A 19275-nucleotide genomic window follows, 5' to 3' on the forward strand; every position below is an offset into this window, starting at 1 on the left:
CAAATTTGTTTTTATCTCAATTTGGTATGTAAGCAATCAAATTTGGTAGCTGGTGTCCGGACAGGTCAACGTCTTCCGGGTCCCCTAGTAATACTATAATTATTTACAATAATCTTTTGTATGATGTCAATTAATGAAACATTATTTTTAATTATGAACCGAATTCTTATTAAATTATTTTATTTGTACAGTTATTTTTTTTACAAAAATTGTATTTTAAAGTCTATTCCTTATATTTTTTTTTTTAGCAAAACCATTTATTTTTCATTCGTTATGATTAATATTAAAAAAAAATTACAATGCTCGACAGTTAAATTATTTGCCGTAATGTTACATATCCATATAAAATCAAAAGAAGACCAAATCATTCCTCAAACTTTTATTTCACACCAATTATCTGTGTTTATTGTAATTATATTTACATTAACTTAACTTAAACGTAAACTTAACGTAACTATATTTACATTAATTTAACTAACTTAACGTACTTCATGGCAACGCTATTATTAACGGCGATATTTATGTTAATCGGAACCACCGGTCACGAATTGTTGTGAACATAAATGTTATTTAGTAATATGCGATAACAACAAATCATTTCAGTACTCAGCTACGTTAAATATTTAGTTTTAATTACATCACTATACAATATATAACAGAAATTTAAGCGAATTAATTTTGTACAATCATATACAGAAGAAATAATAGTATATTATTTTTGAAGTGAAACGTCTTTAGGCGCATGAAGGTAAAATTTTTACGCATGAAACTGCAACGTTTTGATGAAACGGCAGCGTTTTGAAGAAACGGCAACGTTTTGAAGAAACGGCAACGTTTTGATGGACGGCAACGTTTTTGTCGATGGCGCTGGAACGGAAATCTAAAGCTTTAGATTTGTATAAATATAAACGAGACTTAAAAATTAGTTTGCCAAAGAAGTTTCACTTCTGATATGAGGAGGTGATTAAGTGTTTCTTCGTATGCTATGAGCCGAGAACTCATTTAACTGCGTAGCTTTTGGAATTAGGATTCACTCAGCGAACAAATTAGTTGAAAAACAAAAAAAAATGTTTTCAATTTAAAATTAATGTATCAGAAATATACACACGGAGGCAGTGTGTTCAATAATAATATAACCTTTACGTAAAATCATTATGTTTTTTATTATTATTTTCTCCATTACACGAACAACTCTATTACGGACAAAATAATATTTGTTAAGTCTACGTTTAGTACATTATAAGAAAGTTGTTTTGTTAACTTTAAGCAATAAAATACAAAAGATGCTATGTTACATTTAACAATTTAATAATCGTGTTATTCTTTATGGACTATATTGATTATAGCTACATCATATGAAGATAAAAAATGATCTAAAACTAGTCTATTTAATTGAATGAAACTCGTTTGATTTGTTTAGTCAAAAAGTTTACTCCTGAATGACATTCTTACTCTAATAATGAGCCAAACTTTGTAGCCCTTTTTGCGAAAATTGCGCGGACGTAGGAGTATGAAATTTTTCACACTTATAGTTTACATAGACAAGGATTGTAGAACGCTATTTTTTTTTATTATGCATAAAAATACATCACATCAATAAAAAAAATATTACACTCTAATGTATTTGACATATGCGCTATGGATACTCTTTTGTTTATTATTATAGAAGTATAGTCTTTGACAACGGAACCTTAACAATGTTCAAACTTATAATTTAAATTATTTATGGTCGAATTTTGACCACTGAGCGACCACTAGTAATATATAGTAATATATATATAAGCCTCTAACATCCCACTGCTGGGTGGTGACGGCCTCTTTCTCCATGTAAGAGAAATATTGAAGCTTAATCTCGAATCATAATATTTATGACAACAACTGGGACCGACGGCTTTACGTGCTCTCCGAGGCACCGTGGGAAGACCCACAAGAATAGATATCCAAACCGAAAAGAAATATTTGTACAAATATAAATATCCATTCCGAGCGGAAATTGAACCAACAAATCGGCAGCGTTTTAAGCGACTAAGTAAGCCGTATGACGTTATTCAATACGGAAGAACACCCAAGGTGGCGAAATAGTTATTTTTAATGCACTCGTACAATATTTGTAGGAGTATATAGGAAAGGGGTTACTGAGAGTAACTCGAAAAATAAATTGACGTTAATCTAAAAATAATAAAATAAACTTTTTCTTTAAAATTTTTACTATCAACACACAATCTTATTACACAATTTATATGCATAAAAGCTTATCGCGAAATTTACCGATGTAGATAAACAAGGAAATTGAATAACTTGAACTGAGTTTTCAAACTAAGAAAATACGAATACTGTTTCGACGAGTACATTTTTAGCGCATATAAAATAAAAGCTTATTTCTTATATTTTATACTATTATATTTAGAAAAAAGTTTTTTTTAATTTATTAAAATTACCCATTGTGTGTGTTAAAGACGTTAGGAAGTTAGGGGTACCTATGAGAGCTTTCTAGAGGTTTGTTTAATATCTCTGCTATACATACGTTATCAAATTAAGGGTTGATTATATCAATAAAAAGTAAGAAAGAAAAATCATATTTTCATTTGGGAATTTTTCGGAGTTACGGGACGTATAAAATAAATTCATGAACACATCCCTTTTTTTGCGTATTTGATTCTTTTTTACAAATATTGTTTTTATCCATTTAACACTTTTAAAAACTCAAGATACCAACATATAAAGACAGAAAAAACGTAAAAGCAATAAGTGACATAGCCGTGATGTATTGTAGCGTTAACGTGATAGTCGTAACAAATGGGCACGTAAGCGTTTATTTCTTAGAACACAAGATTGCTGTTTTTAATTAAGTTCCATTTAAGTTCAATAATATTACACAAAAATTACCTAATTTTTGTGTGGTAGTAAAACTTTTATAACATTTCAATTTTGCACTTATTTTTACAACTTAATTAAAAATGATTCTTAGTGTTATACATTACTAGCTGACTCAGCCACGCGTTGCTGTGGCTTAGTAATTATAATTTAATAAAATATATGTAAATTCTATATCAAAACGCGCCATCAATAATTTAAAAATATAAATACGGTGCCATCTACCGGATATCTTTGCAACTTAGATGCCAAACCGCCATCTATTAAGATTTTATAGAACTAACCGATAAATACACACTAAAGTCGTATATTAAACATTTAATTTGCAAGAACAAATATTGAAATCTATGATTGAGATAAAAAGTAGTCAGTAGCTTCGAAACGAAATATGTTGAATGTTCTACTTATAGTTGGCTATTTAAAAACTAAGATGAGCTATCTCAATTGAATAATATTTTATCAACAGATAAATGATATTAGGACTGTAAAACTATTTTGGATTTGTCTAGAATTATAGTACCGCTGTGTCAACCTTGCACTTTAGGAGTAATTATAGTTGTATTATTTTACGTCTACCTCATTTGGATAGTTTTACGTCTACCTCATTTGATTTTTGTCAGTAACTGTATCTTTGTGGTTTTTCTGACAGAAATCTCTTCTAGGGATAAATAGAACCTATTCATTTATTTTAATAACTTACATTTTATAATTTACTTAAACCATAATGTTCAGTCAGTCAGTTCAGCATTTGCAGTTCGCTGCTGGAGCTAGGCCTCCCTAAGTTCATGCCATACATCTTGGTGTTCCGCAATCCTCATCTAGTCTACACCGGCAATCTTACGTAGATCGTCGGTACAGCGGACCGAAGGACGTCCCACAGTGCGTTTGCCAAGACGGTCTCCACTCCAGGACACTTCTGCTCCAACGGCCATCGTTCCTGCGACACAGGTGACCAGCGCATTGCCATATTATCTTGCTAATTCTGAACTTCGAAGAACTTCGAGGATTCCGCAATGCGCGATGACAAAAGTCTTCGTACAATGCGTCCTGCCTGTGTTAACATACGGAACCAAGACGTGGACACTGACGAATGGACTGATCCACAATAATTATATATTGCTTTAATTAATGCCATTTTTGGCGAGAACTTGTGGAGGCCTATGTCCAGCAGCGAACTGCGATAGGCTGAAGTGAGTGAGTGATTTAATTAAGATAAAACCCACTATAAAAGTGTTTTAATTGACCTCTATTTCATTTCTTTATGTTATGTATATTCTAGTATTTTCCGCTACACTGACCGTATCGATGAATACTCTACGAAAGGTCTAACAATAACGATTTTAAAGACAGACATACGGACGTACTTAAGAGCCTGAATTATTAACTTTTGCTTGCGCCCTCACTACTCTTTTTTTGCACTTGTAAAAACGTCGGAGAAAATTGCCGGACTACATAAACTAAAGCCTTAAAAAATTTCAGAAGTGCTTTATATGTTAATATCCGTGTAATACACCATACAGGTGTTTGCAGTGGTCTGAGTGTTTGTGCAGTACTTGTGGGTCTCCCCACCGTTCCTCGGAGAGCACGTTAAGCCGTCGGTACCGGTTGTTATCATGTACACCTGATAGCGTTTGTTACTCATAGTAAGCAATATATCTGCCAGTTCTGCCCCCCTGCACCCATGCAGCGCTCCATTTCAAGTCTCCACTGGGGCTACAAATTCAAACATTTATTAGTCTATTATAATTAAGCGATTTGACATAATTTTCTACACTTTTTTTCTATTACTGGCCGGAGCGTATTCTTCTGACTCACTCAAAACTATGTCTCATGTCATCCATCTTCGCAATAAAAAAACCCAATTGTTTACCAACTTATTTAAAAAAAAATATATATCTGCCAACCCGCATTGGAGCAGCGTAGTGGTTTAAGCTCTGATCGTTCTCCTACATGCGGAAAGAGGCTTATGCCCAGCAGTGGGATATTACAGGCTGAAGCAATCCGAGTAATACACCGCCACTATTTAGTTAACATAGATATCATCGTTATTAGTTTATCATGCTTGCTTATTCCTTTGAAATACAAACATATATAATTCTCTTATTAAGCCACACATAGATTATTTGCTTGAAATCTGAAGCTCAGCGGCAAAAACAAACTTAGAACCCTTTCACGTAGCACAAAATAAATTAATAAATTTTTTATTTAAATATAATTTCTTCACCTCCAACCAAAAAATTTACAAGCAAATTGGTCTTATGAATGTTCATCAAACTTGTGTTTATTATAATTGCTTATTGATACGTAAAATATTAAACAAGGATTTACACGCTAAATTAAAATTTAACAAAAAAAAAAAAAACAAGAAATACAAAAAATGAAATTAAGATCAGCCAATGATATTATACTCTATAAACCACTAACTACGGGAAGAGGTGTGTTATGTTCGAAGGTACCCAAGTGTACAATAAACTGCCGAACGACGTTAAGGAAGCTAAATCGCTTTTTGCTTTTAAGAAACTACTTAAAAGCTATGTAAAAAATCGAATAATATAATCGCAATAAACTAATCACCAACTATTTCAATTTCATAAAAATATCTCATTAAAAATTGAACTACATATTCATGTACTTGACATTCGTCAACTTCGGGTAATGGTATGTGGCAAGGATAATATTCGTAATAATAACAATTTTTTTTAATTATAATAAAAAAATTACTAAAATTATATACATAATTATAATAAAGCAAAACAATTGATACGTTTTCACTTAAAAATAAATAAAGAAACAAATAAATAAAAATGAATACGTGTATTAATTTTTGTTATATAATGAAATATAAATTTACTCTCTCTCTCTCTCTCTCTTCTAATACCTCCTATTTCCTCCTATATCCTCCTGGTATTAGAAGTAACATAGGATACTTTTTTATTAAAAAAAATCAATGCGAGCGAAGCCGCGGGTAAAAGCTAGTATTTTAATAAATTAAAAATTCTTCACGAGATTTTTTTATTTACAGATATACTAAGGTACATAGATCATACAGGTATCTGCCATCTGGAGCCGATTCTGGCTATAAAATCAGGTCATGCTCATCACAAGAATCATCTGTTGTCATCGAAACTGAACTATCATGCAATATTCCAACTGCGTCGGATATGAAAAGAAGTGGTTGTAATTCACACTAGCAAAATTTTATTTAAATCTATGTACCGTTTGTATGATGTACCTACATATACATAAAAATGCATTGAAAAACTCTAAACACAAACCATTTTTAATCAACAGCTTTTTTTATTTTCGATGCTACACCCCTCTATTTACAAAATATTGTCATATATACCCTTTTACAGTAATTGACCGTAATTTAAATTACAAGGTGAATTTAGTTTTCGTAAATTTCACTTCCTCCTATCTAACTTTCCTGTTTTGGCAACAACAACGCTTAACGCTGGCGACCCTAAACAATCTGCCCGTGAGAGATATGTGATTTACTCTAATTCAAAGATCGGAGTGTAAACAACTCGATAGGGTTCAGCATCCCATGAACAGATTAATAAACTACGCTCACGTGTACTGCGGTATTTACTCAATTTGGTCACGTTGTAAACAAAACACGTGTTTCGTTTATGATTACTACATTACGCAACGTATATTTTCAGGAAGTAATGAGAAAGAACGCTTCAGCCGTTTGACTAAAAATCGATCGAAGCTTCAATTCGTGAGAATAGACAAAAATTCTCCACTTCAGGTTGGCAGATATATTCCCTACTATGAGTAACGATCGCTATTAGGTGTAACATGATAACAATCAGGACTGACAGCTAAACGCGCTCTCCGTTGTAAAATATTAACAACTTATATCAACTTGGCAACAATCTGAAATATTGACAGAATGACAAAGTCTAAAGACAAGACGAGCACTCTGGTGTAATGGTACGTGTGGCGTGTCGGCGGCACCTAAACATCGACGGTCGCGGATTCAATTTCCGCTTGGAGTGGATATTTGTGTTTATACAAATATTTATTTTCGGTCAGACTGTTAACCCTTGTGGGCCTCCCTACCGTGCCTCGGAGATATACACCTTATAGCTATCGTTACTCATAGTAGGGAATATATCCGCCAACCCGCACTGGAGCAGCGTGGTGGATTAAGTTAAAGTTGGCGGCGGATCAAGCAAACTTTTTTTAAATATTTAAAAATCCAATACTTTCGGAGCCTGTATTTTCTAGTTTCTCTTTCATACCAGTTCTCGCATTTATTCTTCTCGCACTTTCATTCCGCATACCTTCCATTTTTTCCATCATTTTAGCATTCATCACCTTTCGCACACAGGGTGGGTTCCCTCTACTTTTAAGTCCTAATTTTTCTGCTATGATTACCTTACATTATATTTCACATGGGTAAATAATTTGGCACTCTTGGGTTTTAACGTTCTTTGTTTTAGAATGTTGATTTTTCCTTAATTTCTAGTTATTAATATTAAATAGTCTTAATGATATATATATTATCATTATTACAATTTTTCTTATATTCTATTTTTACAAAACAAATTTTTGTTCATCCTTAATAAACTACAGGGTCTTAATCTAGTATTACAGGATCTTAGTCTTATATTATTGTATAGTTATTTTACATATTCTAGTCTAGTGCTATGTTATTAGTACATTTCTTTCATTACACTTATTAACTACTTCAACTTTACTCTTGTAACTTTAATTTCTGTTAACCTAAAAAGAGACATTTAGACAAGACAACGTTTATACACACGATATTCATTATAGAGAGGTATAATCAAGTACTTTTAATCCCATACAAAATTAGTTTTCGATAAACTCTGTAAGATATATACACTTAGATATACATAATTACTTGTTCGTTTCTACTGTGGTGTAAAATAAAGAATATTGTTAATATAGACACATGAAAAATACAAAATTAAATTAGTTTGACGTCCATTTTTTTACGATTACTTTGAAGTAAGTGAAACTAAGAAGACATTCTTGTTAAAGTCTCTTGGATTAGCTTAATTGATTACATTCTTCGAAGTTTATGTCGGTGGTTAATCTTTTTAACAGTGATTGATATTTGCTCTGACATTTAATGCCTGACTGAAACCAGCTAACGCGGTCTATTTTAGCTAGAATCGAAAAGTTATTATATTTCGTAGATAAAGAATTGTTAACTAATTTTATACGTGTGCCAGTTCATTTCTTCCTGCATCCCTTAACTTACTACGCCCATGCGTATCTTTACCTGATAAAAATCCAGAATAATTAATTTTTTCATTACAAATAACTTCAAAATTAGCGAACCTTTAAGGTGAAACGGGGAGAACATACATGGGAGTTCGGTTCTTTAGTAAGTAAAAAATTAAGAAAGTTTATATTTCAGTTGTTTGTTAAAAAAAATATATCGCTTTAGCCTGTAATATCCCACTGTTGGGCATAGGCCTCTTTCCCCATGTAGGAGAAGGATCAGAGCTTAATCCACGACGCTGCTCCAATGCGGGTTGGCGGATATATTCCCTACTACTATGAGTAACGATCGTTATCAGGTGTACATGATAACAACCGGGACCGACGGCTTAACGTGCTCTCCGAGGCACGGTGGGGGGACCTACAAGGACTGCACAAACACCCAGACCACGGCAAACACCTGTATGGCCAATACAAATGTTTGTCATGTGCGGGGATCAAACCCGCAACCGCCAGCACAACGGGTACAATCCATGGCTCTGATCGTTGCGCCAACGCGGCGTCAAAAAAATAGATATGTTAGCATTTTTATAATATATTTCCTTTACCAAAGTGAAATTAGGTATGATATTTTGTATAGAAGTTTATTTTCACTTGAAATTATAACGTTGCTACCCGTATCGGATGTCTACCCGCGAACTTCAATCTCGTGCACAAGACATTCGTAGATAATGTCAAAATATCGAGCTCCGCAAAATAAAAATATAAAACATGGCTAATATCCTGTTTTAAATAATTTTGGTAATGAAAGTACCCATGATAATTTAAAGTCTTCTATAAAGTTGTAGTTATTGAAACAAAAACATTAATAGTATTTATCTCACTTAGTCATCCGTTTTGGATTTAAATTAATTGTATTATCTGACGTATTATTACTGTTTAGGTATACGTTATTAAAACTTATATAACAAGTACTTAATTTCATAAAGAGTAAATAAACGAACAGTATTTAGTATAGTTTAATAAGACAATAAAAATTATAAAAATTGATTTTTAACAATGTTTTAACAACAGCTCGAGTGCAATGTTGCGAGTAGTCGTTTAAAACACCGATGGTTTGCGGGTTCGACTCCCTCTCGGGATGGATATTTGCATTCCTATAAATATTTCTTTACGGTTTGGATGTCTGTCCTTGTGGATCTCCCCGCTGTGCCTCGGAGAGCACGTTAAGCAATCGGTCCCGGTTATTATCATAAATACCTGATAGCGATCGTTACTAGATCGTAGAGTACTTATCCGCCAACCTGCAGTGGATGATAATGTAATTGTAATGATAAAGTTTTATACATCTACCTACTAATAAGATAGGATTAATTATACAAAAAAAAAAGAAAAAAAAAACAAAAAAAAAAGATTTTACTTTACGTCCTTCCAGGAAATTATAATCACTAGCTGTTACATAAAACATTTTAAAAAATCCTAATTTAGTAAACGAACAAATTTACTATTATAAAAACACTGATTTAGAATGCAGATAATGATATTTTGAAGATTAATGAGCTGTGACCGCTATCGACCAATATATTATAAACAAATTATATATAATATTACAATTATTGAAGAAATTAACTAACTAAATATATTTGAACCAATCGATAGTTGCTAGTAGGATAATAATCCAGTGTCGAGCATTGCGCAATGGAAACAGACAACAACAGAATAAAACATGACAAACACCTTTATGGTATGGTGAATATTTTGTATGTCTTGTAGCCCGAGGTTTCTTCCGTTTTGCACGTTTTCTATTTTCTCCTGTTAAAATAGCGCCTATATCATTTAGTAATAATAGAGCGGATGGACGAAAAGATTTTTATCTATTACAGATGAATAAAATATTAAATCTCTCCGTTTTATAATATTAGTAAGTATTGATATGCTGGGAACAACCTAGAGACTACTAAAACTAACTAACAATAATCAGTTGTTACAACTATTGCACCTGCCGTCAAAGTACTCCTACCAAATAAGAATATATAAACATAATAGGAATATGTAAACATAATAAGAATATGTAAACATAATAACACTTTTTATTTTATTTAAACTGTTATTGATACGCATGAACAAAGCAGTCGTGCGAAATTATTCCACGAATGAAATAAGCTGGTAGCTATAAAAGGAGGCGTTTTGTTTGGCTTTATTTCTCTTTTTTATAAATTTTCTATTTGACCTTTGATGTTTGCATTACACTTTTCATTAACTTTCGTTTCTATTGTTCCATAATATTTTTATAAATATTTCATAGTAATCTAAACTAAACCTTTCACAGTTAACAGGTTTTTTGAGTTGATATTTAATATTCCAGCAGTGGTCTGGAATATTTTTATAACGCTAAGAAGATTTTAAATATTAGACTGAAATATAACGTTGCTATTTCATTTGAAGACCAATTTTGGTTTATGCTCCTTCTTACGTCGCTATTCGTTAAATCAGATTAACTATTTGGTCATATACCTATATGAACAGATAATAAAAATAAAAGAAGTAAAATATATGTATGCGTCTTTATCGTTACGCATTGCAGTGCTATATCTAAAAATCTACTTGTTGATTTTTATTCGATAAAAAAATTATAAAAATACCCAAAAACAAAGAGGAAATAGTCCCAAAAGTCGAAACGATACGATCGTTGAATAGTTTTGAGATAAAAAAAGATAACAACAACAAGACTACAATCGCGACTAACTACTTCGTTTTCTATTTTTACATCTACTTTTTGGGTTTTTTTATTTGATATTTTATGTAAGAAAATTTATTATACTTTGCAATTTTTATTTATTAATTTAACCAAAGTATTAAATCACCATCCGGTGATACAAAATACGTAACGTAACAATATATAAGTAATGGTATTACGAAAAGCTGCAGTGAAAAAACGTCACCTTCTTCACACTTCGATCGCTTTTTCGACGTAAACAACAAAACAACGCTAGAAACAAATAATTGTATTTGCTAGCAAACGAAAAAAAAACCAACTTCAATTACATCGACAAGTAGGTAGAATAATAATCAAGTAAATATGCGATATCAAAGATTACTCAAAAATTTGTTACCAGATCTCGATGAAATTGAAATGTCACCACATGATAAACATCAGCTTTCAATTAAATTAAAAATTTATCAAAATCTTTACACCCAGTAAAAAGTTATGGGGTATATAACGTTGGTCGACGAAAAAATAGTCAAGTAAAAACGCATTATTAGAAAGAGATATAAATCGAAAAGTAGTCGTTAGATCTCAAATAAATTCAAATATAATCAAATGACATACACCACCTTTCGAATAATTTTTTTTTTCATCGAAATCGGTCCACCCAGTTAAAAGTTCTGGAGTAACATACATAAAAAATAGAGTCGAATTGAAAACCTCCTCCTTTTTTGGAAGTTGGTTAAAGATACAGATAATTGTGTTTGCTCGCAAACGAAAAAAAAAACGAATTCATTCACATCGACAAGTAATACCTACAAATTAGATAAACGAAAATATAGTCAAGTAAATACTCGTTATCATACATTACTCAAAAAGTAGTCGTCAAATCTCGATCAATCCCGATGAATGATGAACCACATGACACGCGTAGCGTATGTCATGTGGTCCCATTTTTTCGATTACCAAAAATTATAAAAATCTTTCTACCCAATCAAAAGTTCTGAGGTAACTAACATACATAAAAAAACAAAACACAGTTGAATTGAGAACATCCTCCAATTTGGAAATCGGTTAAAAAATTAAAATTTATCGGATTTGAAACCCTTGCGCACGAACACGTAACTTTACGCGAGGTTATTTAAATTCATGCCTCTGACAGTCCAAGCTCGTTGTTCATGCCTATTCTGAATCGCGGATCAATCAGTTTAGTGAATTTTTATTTTGTCCAAACGAACAAACAAAAGACCTTCGTTAATAGAGTTTCGTTTTGAATGTGTTTAAAATTTGGTTCGAAACAATTAAATTTTAAATAAATGAATTTTTCACACAGTTGTAATGATTTATCTTTTACAAAACCTTAAAAGTTTTGAAGATGACAAAACTTTCTTATGATTACAAAATTGATTTTCTATCGTAGAATAACTAAATATAATAATGTCACTCAGGTGTAGTGGTGCATGCACCGTGTAGGCGCTCACACGCCGGCGATTCCGGTTCGATTCCCACTCGAGATGGATATTTGAACAAATATTTTTTCCGATCTAGTTGCCTGGTCCTTGTGGGTCTTCTCACCGTGCCTTGCAGAGCACATTAGCAGTCAGTCCTGGTTGTTATCATAATAATAATAAATATTGTATCTTTCTTTATATGTGTCTGTATTTCGGTATAAATTAAGATTAATAAATAAATAAATAATAATAATAATATTCTTTATTGTACACCAAACAAGCAGAGTAGTAACTAAAAACAGATGTACAAAGGCGATCTTATCGCTGAAGAGCGATTTCTTCCAGATAACCTTTGGGCACAGGACACGATATAGTAGTGACGGATAGGAAGTGTACAATATGAAGATAGACACCTGTTAGCGATCATTACTCATAGTATATCCGCCAACCCGCAGTGGAGCAGAATCGTGGATTGAGCCGGAGCTCGAAAAAAAGGTTCAGAACCCTTCTCCAACATGAGAATGTATGCGAACTTCACAAATTGATAAATATTAACATTTTACTGTATTAATAAAAGTTCTACCGATATAATTAAAATCGGTCATTGCATCACAGCACAAATGAAAGGCACGTGTCAATAAGATATGAAATATCAGTCCAATATATATGACTCGATATCAGATACAAATACTAATAATAGTAGACCGAATATAAAATACCAAAACTTCGCAACAGAGATATACAATAATTTAAATAAAAATTCAATCTGTTATATACCTCTACATATCAATAGTTATAATACTTAACACTGTAACTCATAACCCAGTTCTGTGTACGGAAGAATAATTTTTCAAATGATTAATGGTTTAATGATTTGGCACGATTTGAGAATATTTCCACCTATCGATCGCTGGGATTCTTTTATTCCAAAATTTGGCAAAGTTTGTTATTGGGAGGTTAAGCAATCACACATATATATGGAGTATTATGATGCTATGATTCCCTTTCTCTAAAGGACCTTTGTATTTATTTTTTCATTATAACAGAGTTTCACTTAAACAGTGCATAAGTTTTGGGATTGGCTAAGATTTATTAATTAAAATGATAATTATATTTCTTTTGAAAATTATTTTCGCCTGAAATGGTGACAAGAATGCTATAAATGACAGCGTTTCCATATTGAGTCCAATTTCAAAAATATTGAGAGCATAAAAAAGGAAAAAGTAATGAAGTGTTTGCATGAAATCAATCTCCTTGCAAAGAAATCCATTAAGTTCCAAAAGTTTTATTCTCTCGACAACCCTTAGGTACTATCTAACAGACTCAGAACAAATAACAGTTGAAATTCTTATTTAGCTTAAACAAGAGGTTGAACAAGTCGAGATTGAATCGATAGTAACCGACCAATCCTGCCCCAAGGATTCAAGTTCTGACGCTGATCGACTGACGACTTTCTGTTTCTCAATCTATAAACATAAATAAAATTGGATTGTCTGTTTTTAATATTAAAATAACTGCATTTTACTATATGCATATGGATGTATACACGGACTTATACCAAAGTAACTTTTTTACAATTTTTGTCTATCTGCCTGTCTGTCTATCTGTTTGTTCCGGCTAATCTCTAAAACGGCTGGGTCGGTTTGACAAGACTTTTACTAGCAGATAGCTTATGTAATAAGGTGTAACTTAGGCTACTTTAATTTTAGAAATTTATTTATTTTGTAACTCTGCGAACTGAACAATAACTTTTTTGTTAAATTCCGCAAGGACGAAATCGCGGGCACAGCTAGTAGGAAATAAAATTAAAACTTAAAAAGCTTTTTTGGAAACTTGTAAGCCCGGTATTGAAATATCTAAAAAATATAAAAGGACTCATTTTTAATATTAGAAGGAAGGAAAATTTTAAGTACTTTATTTAATAAAACTTTTAGAAGCACTTTTAAATCCTCATTTTATAAGTTTGTCGTGTTAGTTCAACGCGAAGTTACAAGCTCGTAATGTAGATTCTATTAAGAAAATCCGAAAAACTTCACTGTATCTCTTTTAATATTTTCAACACAATGGGCTAAACTATGACTAGGTATTTACAAAAAACTCGAAGTATGTTAATGCCATGCTTTTTTGGTATCGCAGAGGGGGTCACCCGTTTACCGTTCACTCTTCTCTCACCCGCTCGTTATTCTTCTTCTGGGACATTACTGTCTCGCAGAAGGAGACAATCGCCTTCCAGGACTCGTCGTCGCCGAGCATCGCGATGATGACGCTAGGGAGTGACAAGTCTCCTCCGAGGACTGTCGTCAAGTCGCGACGCAGCGCCGCCCATCTCGGGCACACTGTCGCGCGTTAAAAAAATGTAATAAATATATGTAAATGTAATTAAATTGAAAGAGCATAGAATAAGAGAATATTAATTCTTTCTTAACGTGACGAACTAAAACATAGAGAGGTAAATATATATTTAAAAAAGTTAACGATCAGATTAGATTGGAGAACAAAATTAAATTAGACTAATGTAGAAAGTAATTTAATACAAGGAAACGCAATTTTAAGCTTAATACAAATTTGAATTTTAACAAACAACTTTATCTTCCGTTTATGGATTAAACGAACGAGTTTAACACAACCCGAAATTATTTTAATTCTACACTATGGACCGCAATACATTTTTTAATTAATCTAATATTAATTTAAACTACACTGAGGGTTCGAATTATTTCTGACACGTGGGTGGAGGTTAACTGTGGTCACTTATAATAGCGGGTCTCCGTGACACGTGGCTCCGCAGAAACTCCCTGGATGATCACCTGCCAGTCTCTCGAGTTCAGTTGTCCATCTCCACGACACTATCTCCATCACGATGTCAGCCGGGGTTAAAAAATTTTGCTCGGCCAGAGAGGAGAATCCCGATGCTGATCCGTGCTCGTAAATGTTGGGGTCCTAGCAGCCAAACTACAAAATCCAGCCATGTGGTATCACCGGCAACAACGGCACCGCACGTGTCCGCCACGCCAAGGACCCCAACAAAATCGCACCCTGAACCTGACCGAGGCTGAAGACCGAGGCTGAAGACCAAGGAAAAGCAAGGAGCCGCACAGCACCAGCGCTTATACATATAGCGCCGAGCCTAATCTACACCGCGAACCCCACCAATGACTGCTTACGCAGCCCTACGTCACACGCTCATAGCGAAACGCCTAGCAATGAGAATAGCAATTAGACGAACAAAATAATTGTTAAGAGAATGAACAAGGAATAAAAATAGACGTTACAACACCTCGAGGGTGTGCTGGGCCGAGTCCACCGCCGCGCCACAATCGTGATATCCAGTCATCGGCTCCCTGTGGGCCGTCCGACACAAGTAGTCACCAAAGCAGCCGTGCCCGGTGAATATTAATACCATGCTGCTTTATCAAAAGTTTATGTTAAAACTTTCTAATTAGTAAAAAAGGATATACAAAATGAAAAATTTATATTAAAATATTTAATAACTCTTCTTGAGCTAGTTATAATTACGACTCGTCCATCCGCCTTATATATTATACATAGACTAAGATACATAGAATAAGGTACATAGAATAAGATATATAAAATAATTCATAGAAAAAGCAAGAGACGCAAACTCAGCGTCTGGTCGGCCCCCCCTGACATCCGCTGGGCCCAAGACTGTAGTAGTTAAGACAGAGATATTAAAACCTCCAAATCGGTCACATGTCTTTCATTTTCTTTAATTTAAATTAAGTTAGTTAATAGTAAATTAATATAAATTGTTTCGCTTGTTTTGAATCAACAGTGCTAGGGTAGAGGCTGTTAGTGTTATACTGTCAAACCTAATTTGTATAATTTTGGACAATAATAAATATTATAAAATATTATAATATATATATTATAATAAAATTGGAAATTTATTTCAAAACCAAAGGTAGAACAATTAAAAACCAAATTTGAAAAAAACAGAGGTCTTGTTTTTACATTTTCTATACACTCTCTGAATAAAAATCAAATTTCAGAACTTTACCAAGTTAATCATTGACGACACGTATTATTCGGCATTTTTCAATTATTAAAATTTAATGAAACTTTCAATTTTTTTTGTTTTTTTCGTTATTTATTATTATTATAGCATTATAATAAAACAGTAGTATTCCAGAGTATCTCTAATGACTGTAACGTCAATATGCGTTATAGAGTAGAGTACGCTTCAGCCTGTAAGTACGCTATACCACTACTGGGCAAAGGCCTCTTTCGGGTAATGCGGGTCGGCGGATATATTCCCCACTATGAGTAGCAATCGCTATCAGGTGTACATGATAACAACCGGTACAAACGGCTTAACGTGCTCTCCGAGCCACGGTGGAGAAACCCACGGGGACTGCACAAACACTCAGACCACGGTAAACATCTGTATGGCCAACACATATGTTTGTCATGTACGAGGATCGAACCCACAACCGCCAGCGCACCAGCCACAAATCAGTGCTGTGACCGTTGCGCTAACGTGTTGTTATAGACTAGAGAAAATGCCTTGTATTGATTTGAGTTCCACAGTGTTGGCATTGAGGTAACATCCAACATCACCCAAGTAATTTAAAAGCCTTTGTACTAAAGGCGCTGATGTGCATGTCGAGACGCAAACAGCTATAGAGAGATACTGCCTTAATATCAGCAATCACGTAAATAGTTTCAATTGCGTAAAAAATCTTTACAGTATCAGTTTCAGTTAGTTTTCAGTCAGTTTCTATCTGCAAAACCTTAGAACTCTTACAATAAGTACAGAAGTTGCTAGAGCAAATTATATTTACTGTCACAATGTAATTAAAATAAACAATTTTTATCATTTATATAGATTTATAACGATTATTAAGAAGAATTAAATAATTTGGCGTTGGATGAGCTAGGCTAAATGCTGGGCGGCCTAAACGAGCCCTCCCGATGAGTTGGTCTCGATATAAATTTGAACATAACGAAAGTTATGTTTAACGACCAAGTCATACTGAGACCGGTATCGATCAACGGTATCCTTTTCGAAGTTGTTAAGGATTATGTCTACCTTGGCAACACCATTCAACTAAGTCGAATCAACTTCCCGAAGGAAGCTGATAGGAGGTTTCGGGTGGGCTTGCCGGCATTAGGCAGACTTCGTCGAGTCTTCACTTCGAAGTTTCTGCAATGCTTGAAGACAAAAGTCTTCGATCCTAGTTGGATCAAAATACGGAGCTAAGACGTGGACACTGACGAAGGGACTGGTCCACAAGTTTAAAGTCGCTCAAAGTACAATGGAACGGGCTATCCTTGGGGTTTCTCTCAAAGATACAATTAGAAATGAGATTATCCGCAAGAGAATGAAAGTAAACGAAAGTAAGTAACCCACAGAATTATCAAGTTGAAGTGGCAGTGGTCACCTGTGTCGCAGGACCGATGGCCGTTGGAGCAGACGTGTCTTGGAGTGGAGATCGTGTCTTAGCAAACGCAGTGCCAGACATCCTCCGGCCCGCTGGACCAACGATAACGATCTATGTAAGATTACTGATGTAGGCTGGATGAGGATTGCGGAAAACCCGAACGTCTGGCGCGAACTTAGGGGGGCCTATGTCCCACAGTGGACAGACAGAGACAGTGCGATAGGCTGAAGTAAGATAATTTGCGGGTTACTGTTTACTTTTTGGTTTCATTTTTAAACTTTCACCTTTTCAAACCAGCCCATTACAAACAAAACAACCAAAAAGATTTTACCACAAATTACAAATTTTCATTTTACGTACGCACGCACGCACGATTATGTATGTATCTAGAATATAATGTTAATGTAGTGCAGTATAATTTTTATTAAAATAAATTTAAAATAAAATGTTAAAGCGAATTCTGGGTTTTCATAAATATCCTACGTTAAAACTACTAAGTTGTTACAACCAACGAATTTCTTTGACTTCTTGACTTATTTCGACTTTATACCAGAATGTATTCTATGTTTTTATTATTGACAAGAGTAGATTATTTTATCTTAATATATGAGAAATAATATGATTAGCTAAGACAGGAAAGAGAGACATTTTGAAGAAGTCGATTGCTCACATACATTAATGACGTATGATGTATGATTTTTAGCTTCGTACATCTTCAATTTCATCATATTAATTTACTGCTAGCGCCCGTGTCGCTTTTCGCTACTTATCAAATTGGTTTATTTGTTGCTACCGTCCTATGATATCATTATAACATCATTGAGAGTTCGAGAACATACATCTTGGTACACTGGTAACTTTTCAATCTTATTTTTTAATTAAAAAACATTAAATGCTAGTCTATCTTCCTGTTTGTCTATCTTAACAAAACCTTTTACGTACGTACGCCAGGACAGACAGCAAAGCTAATAATTAATTAAAAAACTGTCAATAATAGTAATAAAAGTTCCCTATTTAACAAACAATTCAAATACGACGTTTGTTTAGCTTCCTCATTCCTTAATCCGTTGTAATGTTTGCTACCAAAATATTTGTAAAAAATGAACTTTTCCAAAATTCGGTCACTAAAAATAATACATATATAACTTCGTATATGATTTTATATCGATTACTATACGATCTTAACTCAATTTACGTTTGAAGGTAGGGGGGATACGCAATGAAACGGACGCGTTATGCAACGGACACTATCGATATCTTTAAAATATCTGAACGAAACCATTTATGTTTTTTGGTTGTTGGCAACACTGGTGTATAGATAAACCCACAGTGATGACAGGTTCCGGCGGCCATTACTCTGTCTGCTATTTCACATGTTGCTGAAGAGCACGTGTGGAGTAAAAAAAAACTGTTATTTGCGAACTGATTTACATTTTGATCATATCAAAAGGTGCAATTGTGATGGTTGTATATGTTGCTACATAAAGTCAAAAAGATACGGAATGGTGAGTTATAATTTCAACATTACTTGAAGTATTTTGATTTGGGCATAATACTTGTAGGTTATGTTTGCAATGAATCGGACAAGTAACGACGCGTTGAAACGGACGTCCGATTCAATGCATCGATGCCTGTCCGA

The sequence above is a fragment of the Melitaea cinxia genome, chromosome 3 (assembly GCF_905220565.1).
Source record: "Melitaea cinxia chromosome 3, ilMelCinx1.1, whole genome shotgun sequence".
NCBI lineage: Eukaryota > Metazoa > Arthropoda > Insecta > Lepidoptera > Nymphalidae > Melitaea > Melitaea cinxia.